A 12,831-nucleotide genomic window follows, 5' to 3' on the forward strand; every position below is an offset into this window, starting at 1 on the left:
AGGAAGGGACTGGGCTCCGCCCACCCAGAAGGCTACTATGTGCACAAAGGCCGATGTTCAACCCCATCGACTATAGGTGTCCTGCAGATACTGTCAAGCCATGCATGAATGCCATAATGCACACTCCCAATACTCTACTAAAAGGAGCATAATTAAGACTACCACTCACTCGACTCCGACCCAATCATAAACTAACATCAGGTTTGGGAGTGAGGGGTCAAGGGTGTGCAATGCAACTCAATATACCACTGAAATGGGCTCTACAAATCTTTGAAATAGAGGAAATGAAATCAATTTGCAAAAAAAGTCATTTCACAATTCAGATCTAATTTAATTACTCATAAAGAGTATAATCAAGGTTACCACTTACAAGTCTTTGAAATAGAGGAAATGAAATCAATTTACAAAAGAAGTCATTTCACAATTCAGATCCAATTTAATTACTCATAAAGAGTATAATCAAGGCTACCACTCATAAGTCTTTGAAATAGAGGAAATGAAATCAATTTACAAAAGAAGTTATTTCACAATTCGAAATCAATTTGGTTACTCATCAACCCCTCGTAATTCCTCTCAATGTTCCCTCAAATGTGTGCACAAGATAATCAAGTATGGAGAAACAAAATTATAGAGGAATCTACTACAATATCAATCAATATGCACAAGTGGAATCAATTCACACTTGGCGGTATTCATGAAAATGAATTAAGGATGCTCATGGTGCAAAGTACATGACTCCCACTCACCTGTCAATCCGGCACGGCCTCGATACGCCTCTAGAATTTTACAGTAGGCAGCAGGGGACTTCTTCCTCTTGTTCCCTAGCTTCTTGCCCAACTGTGACATGCATTTACAATACATTTAGTTTTGTATCAAGGGCTATAATCTACGTGCCAATTATAATATAGGGAACTTTAATTGATTCAACTCCCCCATTTCCTAAATCTTTTCTTTTCTTTCTTCTTTTTCTTTTTAATTAATTAACTTACCATTTATATGTATTAGGGACTCCCTTGCATGAGTACAAGGTCCCTTTTAGCTTGATCTAGGCTTAATACCCTATTATAGCATGAAATCCCCTATTTTCCACCTGGATGAACAGTAACCCGAACTGACAGTGGGTTACTTCATCCCGGTTTTGATCCACTTTCAGGATTCCAAATTTGATGAAATTTTTACCTAACATTCTACGCTCATAGGAAATTCCAAAGAGGTAAAATGCATTGCTATCGGAGGTCGTTTGACCCCCTAAATAATTCGCCGAAGTTGGGACTTCGACACAATTTTTCCGTAATACCGGAAAAATTTGTCGAAATCCGATTCTTCCTCTTTTAACCGCCTCTACAACCCTTATCCGACCCCTCTAGACTATATCCACCCTTGGTATAGCCTAATGTCATCAAAAGACTAGATAGGGATGGATATTTACCTTTTTTTTTTTGGAAATCGAGGTCCTTGCGTAGAGAAGAAGGAGATCTACACTTTTCCCTTCAGCTGGAAGTGCAACCGGGACTCCCTTCCACCTCGAATCCCTCTTCCTTCTTCTTTTTTCTTCTTCTTCTTCTCTTTTTCTTTCTCTCTGTGTCGTCTGAGAACCCTTCCCCTCTTCTCTCTGTTTCACTCCCGTGAGCCAGCTCAAACCCTTCAATTAAATCACATCAAAACACTATTCACCCTTTTTTTAATATTATTAATTTTCCATTTTGCCCTTGCCACTTCGATATATCTGCAATTATGCCATTATCTTTTGATTCCTTCCCATTTTGCCCCTAACACTTCAACGCATCTACTATTATGCCATTAACTTTTGATTCCTTCCAATTTTACCCCTTATATCAATTTTAAAGGACTATTCTATCCTTTTTTTATATAAAAAAAATTAAAAAAATTTTGGGGTTATTACATCCTTCCCCCCTTATATAAAATTCGTCCTCGAATTTAAAAGAGTAAATTATCTGATTACTCAAAGGGATGAGTATATCTACTCTTCATATTTTGCTCGGTGTGGTATTGGAAATCAAATGAATTGGGAGTGTTTTACCTTCTATTTCTACCACACAGGTAGGATACACATACTTCGCTTTTATACTATCCCCTACAGGTGTACTATTAGCTAAGGAAATATGCATTAATATCTTATCCTTAGCTAACTTTTTAGCAAAATAAGGGGATACAAATGAATGGGTAGCTCCAGAATCAAATAACACTCTAGCTTTAATCTTTTCAATGAGGAGCATACCTGTCACAGCTGCATTTGATGCCTGTGCCTCCTGTGGATTTACCGTGAACACCCTTCCTTGCCCTCTGCCTACTGGAGCTGACAGTTGAGATGGTCCAGCACTCTGCTGTGATGTTTGTGCTTGACCTCTACCTCTGCCTACAGGCTCCCTACTACTAGGCCTGTCCATCTGCACAGAAGGATAGGATGCCAAAGGCACAAACTGCTGGGTGGCACCCTGCGGGCATTCTCTGACAAAATGACCCGGCTGTCCACATCTGTAGCACACTCCCTGACCCATTCTGCATCTGCCAGGGTGCTGCTTCCCACATATGCCACATACTGGCCATGATTGGAACCTAGATTCAGTTCTGGCCATAGTGACTGGAGGACGAGGTACTGATGGTAGAAAAGTATCTTGTGATTGACCTCTTTCCCTCCATTTCCTCTTACGTGGGGCAGGTGGAGCTGAGCGTACAGACTGCTCCATCGGGCCCTCCGAGAGATCTACTCCCTCAGATCTATCTCTACTGCTTTGCCCTTTCCCCATACTCATTTTTCTCTGTTCTCTTTCAGCTCTTTCCTCTTTGTTTCTGGTCTCCCACTGTTTTGCTTTATCAATCAGCCTAGATAAGGTGGGGACCTCTACTGCCAGTACTGCATTATAAAGCGGGGAAATCAGACCCCGCCTGAATCTTTCTATCCTGGCAGCTTCAGTGGGGATGATGTAAGGAGCATACTTCCCCAATCTAGTGAACTCACGAGCGTACTCAGATACGCTCATTCCGGGCATCTGCTTCAGCCTCTCAAACTGAAGAGCCCGATTCTGCCTCTCAACCGGAGACAAAAACTCATCCATCACTGCTTGCCTGAACTCTTCCCAGGTTGGAGGATTCCTACTGTACAATTTGTCCTCCACTTGTCTCTGGTACCAGTCCCAAGCATCTTCCTTCATTGTAAGCCCTACAAGTTCTATAGCTCTTGCATCAGAACAGGGCAGTCTCCGTATCATCTTTTCAGTCTCCTCCAGAAATCTCTGAGGATCTTCACCTTCTTCCCCCTTAAACTCCGGGGTTCTGAGCCTCAGAAATTCTTGTACAGTAATCCCCTCATCATCTAGAGCTCGCCTGGCCAAACTTCTTGGCACAGGTACAGGAGGTGGGATGGATACTACTGACGGGGCAGGAGATTTTTCCCGAGCAATCTGCTCCCTCAGAGCCTGATTCTCCGCCAGTAACTGTTCCATCAATGCATCTCTGCTTCCTACATCTCCTTGATCATCAACCCTCCGTCTATTAGCAGGAGGAGGTTTTTCTCTTTGGGGCTCGACATGTGCAGAACCCGCATCCAATGCTATATCTGGCTCCATCCTCCTTCCAGGACGAGCAGGTCCTCTCCTTGGAGGTATTCTTTATATCTCTCTAAAAAAGTCAAAAAGAGAGGATGGTCGTTACACACTGAGTCATGATATATTTTACTGAGTTGTAAATGACTCATAAAATAACATACAGAAAAATCCTATGCTCCATAGTATAATCCTATACTTAATCCTGACTCATCCTATTGCTCTGACAGGACTCTTGTTTAACCTTTGCTCTGATACCAAGCTTTGTCACGACCCCCGCCCCGTTCCCGGCGGGCCGCCGCGACGGTCCTAGGGTGCGGGTAGGCATAAGGCCACCAGCCACCACGTAGAACCCTACTACCTATCAATCATCCATAAATTCTGAAAAATTTTGGCATGATGCATGCACAAAATGATCACTTTTCCTATGGTGACCTATCAGGATTATCTCAATACATATAACACACTACCTGTCAGAGCAGCAATCACATAATCTGTCACATAATAAACCTGGACAATATATAGCAATACATTATCACAGGCACACAACTGATCTGCACACACATATATATATACATACTTCCCAATCCATCCATGGTCAATCCATATCCACAACAGGATCTATGACTGTAACTATACACTATATACAATAGAAGGTTTATAATACACCAAAAGGGTATAAACCTCTATCTACATTATACTATACTATGGAGCGGCACAGCTAACAGGCAATCACTAATCCTGCTCCTCTCTATACAATACCTGCCCTGCAATCAAAAACACCAAACTGGGGAGTGAGTATATAAATACTCAGTGAGTGGAGTAGAGAGTACTATGCACATGAGACCAGATATAATCATGGCTCGAGGTGAAATCTCAAGATCAATAACAAGATGAACATGATCTCAACATAGAGAATATGGAGTAAGTCATCAATATCACCACAATCAATCTCAACTCATCTGAAGCATATATGGAATAATCAAGTAAACATATATGCTACTCATGAATATGCTCAACAGGTCATAGTACTGAATCATATAAATCAGGTGTCAATAGGCTGAATCATCAACAAGACAGCTATCGGGAGGTGGGTTTTACGCCCCAGGCGAACCAGCAACAACTCCCTACTGCCATATGCATACATCGAATATGACACCACACCAATATGTAAATCATCACTAGACAGCTGTCGAGAGGTGGGTTTTACGCCCCAGGCGAACCAGCAACAACTCCCTACTGTCACATGCATATGCAGGATAAGACACCATACTGATAATGTAAATGCTAGACAGCTGTCGGGAGGTGGGTTTTACGCCCCAGGCGAACCAGCAACAACTCTCCACTGTCACATGCATATGCAGGATAAGATACCACACTGATCATGTAAATGCCAGCCAGTATCCAGAACAGAAATCCATCTCACATCTACATACTAAACGGCACCTCGCGGGAATTCTACATCCGCGGAAAGCCATACTGCACCTCGCGGGGTCTTACTATGCCCGGCGGCAAGCAGAATATAAGTCGTAGGACCGGCCGATCCTACGCCTAGGGCCGTGTCCCCCCTAGGAAGGGACTGGGCTCCGCCCACCCAGAAGGCTACTATGTGCACAAAGGCCGATGTTCAACCCCATCGACTATAGGTGTCCTGCAGATACTGTCAAGCCATGCATGAATGCCATAATGCACCCTCCCAATACTCTACTAAAAGGAGCATAATTAAGACTACCACTCACTCGACTCCGACCCAATCATAAACTAACATCAGGTTTGGGAGTGAGGGGTCAAGGGTGTGCAATGCAACTCAATATACCACTGAAATGGGCTCTACAAATCTTTGAAATAGAGGAAATGAAATCAATTTACAAAAAAAGTCATTTCACAATTCAGATCTAATTTAATTACTCATAAAGAGTATAATCAAGGTTACCACTTACAAGTCTTTGAAATAGAGGAAATGAAATCAATTTACAAAAGAAGTCATTTCACAATTCAGATCCAATTTAATTACTCATAAAGAGTATAATCAAGGCTACCACTCATAAGTCTTTGAAATAGAGGAAATGAAATCAATTTACAAAAGAAGTTATTTCACAATTCGAAATCAATTTGGTTACTCATCAACCCCTCGTAATTCCTCTCAATGTTCCCTCAAATGTGTGCACAAGATAATCAAGTATGGAGAAACAAAATTATAGAGGAATCTACTACAATATCAATCAATATGCACAAGTGGAATCAATTCACACTTGGCGGTATTCATGAAAATGAATTAAGGATGCTCATGGTGCAAAGTACATGACTCCCACTCACCTGTCAATCCGGCACGGCCTCGATACGCCTCTAGAATTTTACAGTAGGCAGCAGGGGACTTCTTCCTCTTGTTCCCTAGCTTCTTGCCCAACTGTGACATGCATTTACAATACATTTAGTTTTATATCAAGGGCTATAATCTACGTGCCAATTATAATATAGGGAACTTTAATTGATTCAACTCCCCCATTCCCTAAATCTTTTCTTTTCTTTCTTCTTTTTCTTTTTAATTAATTAACTTACCATTTATATGTATTAGGGACTCCCTTGAATGAGTACAAGGTCCCTTTTAGCTTGATCTAGGCTTAATACCCTATTATAGCATGAAATCCCCTATTTTCCACCCGGATGAACAGTAACCCGAACTGACAGTGGGTTACTTCATCCCGGTTTTGATCCACTTTCAGGATTCCAAATTTGATGAAATTTTTACCTAACATTCTACGCTCATAGGGAATTCCAAAGAGGTAAAATGCATTGCTATCGGAGGTCGTTTGACCCCCTAAATAATTCGCCGAAGTTGGGACTTCGACACAATTTTTCCGTAATACCGGAAAAATTTGTCGAAATCTGATTCTTCCTCTTTTAACCGCCTCTACAACCCTTATCCGACCCCTCTAGACTATATCCACCCTTGGTATAGCCTAATGTCATCAAAAGACTAGATAGGGATGGATATTTACCTTTTTCTTTTTGAAAATCGAGGTCTTTGCGTAGAGAAGAAGGAGATCTACACTTTTCCCTTCAGCTGGAAGTGCAACCGGGACTTCCTTCCACCTCGAATCCCTCTTCCTTCTTCTTTTTTCTTCTTCTTCTTCTCTTTTTCTTTTTCTCTGTGTCGTCTGAGAACCCTTCCCCTCTTCTCTCTGTTTCACTCCCGTGAGCCAGCTCAAACCCTCCAATTAAATCACATCAAAACACTATTCACCCTTTTTTTAATATTATTAATTTTCCATTTTGCCCTTGCCACTTCGATATATCTGCAATTATGCCATTATCTTTTGATTCCTTCCCATTTTGCCCCTAACACTTCAACGCATCTACTATTATGCCATTAACTTTTGATTCCTTCCAATTTTACCCCTTATATCAATTTTAAAGGACTATTCTATCCTTTTTTTATATAGAAAAAAAATTAAAAAATTTTGGGGTTATTACAATAAGTTGCCTCAGAGAGAAGACGTCCAGATGGCAGAGCTGCCGGCACCCTTGATCACGAATTGGCCGAAGTCATTTAGTGTGAAGGTGCATGCATTTATTAGATTATGATTTGTGACTAGGAGTAATTAGAAGCACTTACATCACACGACATGGCATTAGACCAATTTTACGGCCAAGCGAGCTGGTTCAGAATTTGGCCATTACGGCCCAAGCAAGATGGTTCAGAATTTGATTATTAAAGAATGGGCAAGAAACATTGATCATGGGCAACACATGTATATATGATTTATGAACAAACATTGCAATGTCAAATTTAATATCAGGAGATTCATGACATGTGGTTGATATGAGAAATCTCTCGATGCCAGCTATAAGTGGTATGCAGGATTAATAAGAGATTTCAAACTAAATATTATTATGTATATATGTTACCCGTCATACATGTGAGAGCACATTGTTGTTAAAGGTCAAGTCCACATGGTGTCGGATGGTTTAGTAACATCAACTAAGTTGTTCGGTTCTAATAAAACAAGTTATCAACAATCAGTAACCAAAAAAAAAAAAAAAAACTAAAAGGGGATTCAGAAAGGGAAAAACTAAGAATCTACAGCTGAACTGGAAAAATTAGTTAACTAGTGCAGCAAAAATGCTAAAAGTTAAAAAAAAAAAAAAAATCAAAGAAAAAAGCGAAATGAAAAAACATCAGAAAAAGAAATGTATATATATCAGCTAAGATGACAGAGAGAAAACAAAGACATATAATTTAAACAATCAATCTTAGAGAGGGTGGTGCAATTTAAGTGAAAGAAGTTAAAGTTAAAAAAGGTCCAGAAGTACTTACCAATGGGTTTCGGATTTTCCCTTCGTTTTCGTTCCGTCGGAACTACCAACGGTCATGTTTCGATGTGCGTTGGGGACGTGCTATTGGATCTTATGCTCATCCTGAATCCCTGATGGAGGTGGATTTGGAAGTGAATGGTTCTAGCAAGGGTGCGCAAAAAAAATCAGCCAACTGCTAACCCGGCTCGGAACGGTCTTTTCAAGTTAATTTAAAAAAATTATGACTAGCATGACCAAATCTACATATGATCAGCTTATAATTTTTATGTGGCTAGCGTGACTGAATCTACATATGATCAGCTTATATAGCAACAGAGAATGATCCATTATGTGACATCACGTGGCAAGTTCGTTGCACAGCCAAATAGAAGTCATGATCAGAATTCAAATCGAACGAATTTAAAAATTTAATGATTTGATTGTAATAAATTAAAATTTTGAAAAAATTTAAAACATTTAATTAATTTAGATTTTTTACATAATTATTTTTTAAATTTATATTAATTTTTTCTTAAATTTAGTTTGCAATCAGTTTGAGAAATATATGAATCAAAAAAATTTAGTTGGATCTCTCTAAATTCATCACAGCAATTCTTGGAATATTGCGAGATACACTAACCATCCCCATGTTACATGGGTTATGCTGATGTTTCATATATACATTACACAATTCTTTTGTCATCAATAATTTAATGCTTAGTAGATAATTCTCATCTGAAATGATAGCGAGGGCCTACACCCCATGAGATCATATATGTAAACATAATCAAAAAAATTAGAGGGACGTACTATTGTTTTTCGGGCAGAAGCTTTATGGGAAACGTGGACACAAAAGTTGGATCAAAATGCAACAAGAACCTGGCACGTACAATGCACGTGAAAGGCTGCAGCTAAAATAGGGTTGAACTCTCGAACAACGGTTCAAGTGGGGTCACCATGCGCTGGGATAGTTTTGAAGTGGGAAAGAAGGTTGAATTGAATGCTTCGAACGGAATCTAACCCTAGCATTGCTTCACCTGTATAGGTTAATAGCTTATATAAAAATTAACATTATTTTCATTTCGACGTGTCGTTTTGAAACTGACCGCGTTTCCGTGACCCAATACAAGAATCTGATTTACTTTATGCGTTCTCCACATTTGGATCGTATAAATATCCAGCCAAACTACGTAGATCAAGTTTAAGATACCATTAGATCATTGCATGATAATAAGTATGCCGAGCGTGGAAGAATCAACATCCACTATTGTCATGCCTCTTCTGTACTATACAGGGCTCTTCGTCTTTGAATTACCACTACTTCATCTCGAGAATGGATGATTGTGGCTCGTCTCCTTGCCTACTTTGGATGGCACCAAAGTGACGTATTCGGCATGGAATATAATTTTCTCTGTTTTAGATGAATGACAACCATCCGTTTCAAGGATAGAGACATGGTGGCTATTCAATGATGGAAAGCGCCAAAATAAGCACCGCACAAGATAAGAACTCGAGCACGGCCTCAAGAGGATTTTGAGTCTTCGAATTAATGGCAGTGGCGGGTTGGATTTTTTTTTTTTCGAGAAGGGAGGTAAGGTGGTTTTTCAAAAAAAGCCAAAGAGGTGTTGCTGAAAAAAATATTAGGTACATCAGCCTTGAAAAAGATTTTTCTTTTTGACTTCAAATATAAATTGAGGAGAACAACTTCGACCTCAGCTGAGCAATAAATCAACCAATATTTAATGCCTACCGTGTTTGGCACTCAAGCCACCCATTAGACACCGAATGCGATGCTTTCCCATTTAAATGAATGATAGCTATCAAACGACGGATAGCTCCATAACGTGAAAGATAAGCACCGCAAAGGGTCAGGACTCGTGCTTGACCTTAAATATCGTATCGATTCACTTGGAAAAATCAGCTCCTAAGGGGTCGACACAATAATTCAAGGTCCAGCAACTATAACATAGGATACCGGACCCAAAATCTATGATCAAGGGCATGTGTTGGTTTGTATTTCTTCTTTGCAGTTCTACTCAGTTCTCTGCTATGAGAAACCCTACTCTTTCCACCATCCTTACCCTTCTCTTTCTCGTCTTCCTGCTCCTCCTTACTTTCGCATCTCCATCACCTAGGAGCTCTCTGACAAGACATTCTTATCTTTCTGTGGAGGATGACTCAGACATCCTCATCTCACCAAAGAATTCATTCACATGCGGCTTCCACGAAGTTGGTTCGAATGCCTTCACCTTCTCGATCTGGTTCTCCAACTTGAACTCCAAGACTGTCGTCTGGACAGCGAACCGTGACAATCCTGTGAATGGTCATGGGTCGAGAGTTACGATGTGCAAGGATGGGAACATGGTTCTAACCGACTATGATGACACGCTCATTTGGACCACCAGCACCAACTCAACTCAAGCTCACACGCAGCTTCTCGATACTGGGAATCTTGTTGTGAAGGATCCAGATGGTACAATTCTATGGCAAAGCTTTGATTATCCTACCGATACTCTTCTCCCTAACCAGGCATTCAATAGAAATTCTAGGCTGGTATCTGCTGCTCCTAACAGATCACTCGCTTCAGGCCACTATAAATCTTATTTTGACAGCAATAATATTTTGATACTCAAGTATGATACGCCGGAATTTGCTAGCATCTACTGGCCTGATCCCAGACATCTATCGTGGGAGAATGGCAGATCAACCTATAATAGCAGTAAATATGCAGTCCTTGATGACATGGGGCAGTTCGTGTCGAGCGATAACTTGGCGTTCAAAGCTTCTGACTTGGGTCCAGGGATTAGGAGGAGGCTGACTCTGGATTATGATGGTAATCTTAGGTTGTACAGCTTGGACGAGTCGACCAAGACGTGGTCGATTTCGTGGGTTGCTCTTTCATCGGTCTGTCTGGTACATTCGCTGTGTGGTAGGAATGGAATCTGTGTCTACACGCCGACACCCCAATGTACTTGTCCTCCTGGTTTTGAAGTGAATGACCCGAGCGATTGGAGCAAAGGTTGCAAGCGCAAATACAGCATCACCTGCCCCAAATCTCATCAGGCTTAATTTTTGGAGCTCCCCGACACAGAGTTTTATGGGTATGACATACATCACACTACTTCCCTGTCAGTAAGGGCATGCAGGAAGATTTGCAAAATGGACTGTTCATGCGTAGCGTTTGCGTATAGGAAGAGAACCGAAGGATGTTATCCAAAAATTGAGCTCCACAATGGAAAAAGTTATCCAGGCCTCGATGGCAACATATTCTTAAAATTTTCGAGATCTGTAAACACCTCAAAACTCTCTTCTCGTCTTCAAGGGCAGGATCCAGTTTGCAACGACACAGAAGTGAGCATCGGGAAGGATATAAGGCGAAGGAGAATCGGGGGAAAAACATGGGCCAATTTCTATGGGTTCATATCAGCATTTTTTGTAATAGAACTCCTTTTTATTACATTTGGTTGGTGGTTTATTTTCAGGAGGGAGAAGCAGTCAGCCCCCATGGAGGAAGGATATAGGGCGATGTCTACTCAATTTCGAAGATTCACTTACAAAGAGCTGAAAAGGGCTACTCGAAACTTCCAGGAAGAGCTTGGGAGGGGAGGCTCGGGAGCCGTGTACAAGGGAGTCTTGGATGATGAGAGGGTGGCGGCAGTCAAGAAGTTGGAAGATGTGATCCAAGGAGAGGAGGAATTTCATTCCGAACTGAGCCTCATAGGGAGAATATACCACATGAATTTAGTGAGAATGTGGGGATTTTGTTCAGAACGATCACACAGGCTCCTAGTTGCTGAGTTCGTGGAGAATGGTTCGCTGGACAAGGTTTTATTTCACGGTGACGTTGTTCTGAGATGGAGTGAGAGGTTTAAAATTGCGGTAGGGGTGGCGAAAGGATTGGCCTATCTTCATCACGAGTGCCTTGAGTGGGTCATCCACTGTGATGTAAAGCCTGAGAATATATTGTTAGGTCAGAATTTTGAGCCCAAGATTGCAGATTTCGGACTGGCCAAACTGTTAAATAGAGGTGGATCTGGACAAAACTTGTCACGTATCCAAGGGACGAGGGGTTACATTGCTCCAGAATGGGCTTCGAGTCTTCCAATCACCGGGAAGGTTGATGTCTATAGCTATGGAGTAGTGCTTCTAGAGTTGGTGAAGGGGGTTAGAGTTTCAGACTGGATAATTGGTAGGGGTAGGGGGGAGGAGGTAGAGATGGTACTGAGGAGGTCACTTGAGTTGCTCAAAGAGAACTTGGAGAGTGGACAAGAGTCATGGATTTGCGACTTTGTTGACTGCAGATTGGATGGACAGTTTAACAGCAAGCAAGCATTGATGATGGTGGAGATAGCAGTCCGCTGCCTCGAAGAGGAGAGAAGCAAAAGGCCATCCATGGAATCTATAGTCCAAATGCTCCTTTTATCTGATGACGAGCTAAACTCCCATGCAGAATCTTTCCAGTAAGTTGGGCATGAAGTCGTTAATCTGCAGTCATAATATCAAGTAATGTATCTTAGTCTTAGTCGAAAGCAATCCTTGTAGGAAGCTGCTAAGGCAAATTACGAGCTTGTATCCAGCGTTTGTTCTCCTAGTTGTAAACCCGTCTGAGTATTAATGTGTCCAGACTTTCTGTAAGTTAACAAGGAATAAATGAAGCTAGTAGCAGTAATTATTTTCTAATTATTTACCAATATGATAACTTTGGATTAATGTTTTTCTGTTCCTAGAGCCGAAAGTGGTTTCAGCAGTGGCAAATCCATATGTCAGCGGAGACCAGGATTAATAAGAAGCACTTACATATATCACACAATTTTAAACCAGCAGGAACCCAGCAGCATCGTATTTTTTATTCTTATAATTATATGCAGTGAGATTCAGCAATATCTGACAGACCTTTGGACTGCGGCCAGTTGTATCCCGTAGATGTACAGATCCATCATCACCTGCTGTCACCAAAATGTCCCGACTATGT

The 12,831-nt window shown here is 41.1% G+C and overlaps 1 pseudogene; it reads left to right on the forward strand.

The window, feature by feature from the left end:
• Positions 1 to 9,778: 9,778 nt before the first annotated feature.
• LOC120112698 lies at positions 9,779 to 12,542 on the forward strand (annotated as a pseudogene).
• Positions 12,543 to 12,831: the final 289 nt, after the last annotated feature.

Source organism: Phoenix dactylifera, chromosome 12 (genome assembly GCF_009389715.1).
Source record: "Phoenix dactylifera cultivar Barhee BC4 chromosome 12, palm_55x_up_171113_PBpolish2nd_filt_p, whole genome shotgun sequence".
NCBI lineage: Eukaryota > Viridiplantae > Streptophyta > Magnoliopsida > Arecales > Arecaceae > Phoenix > Phoenix dactylifera.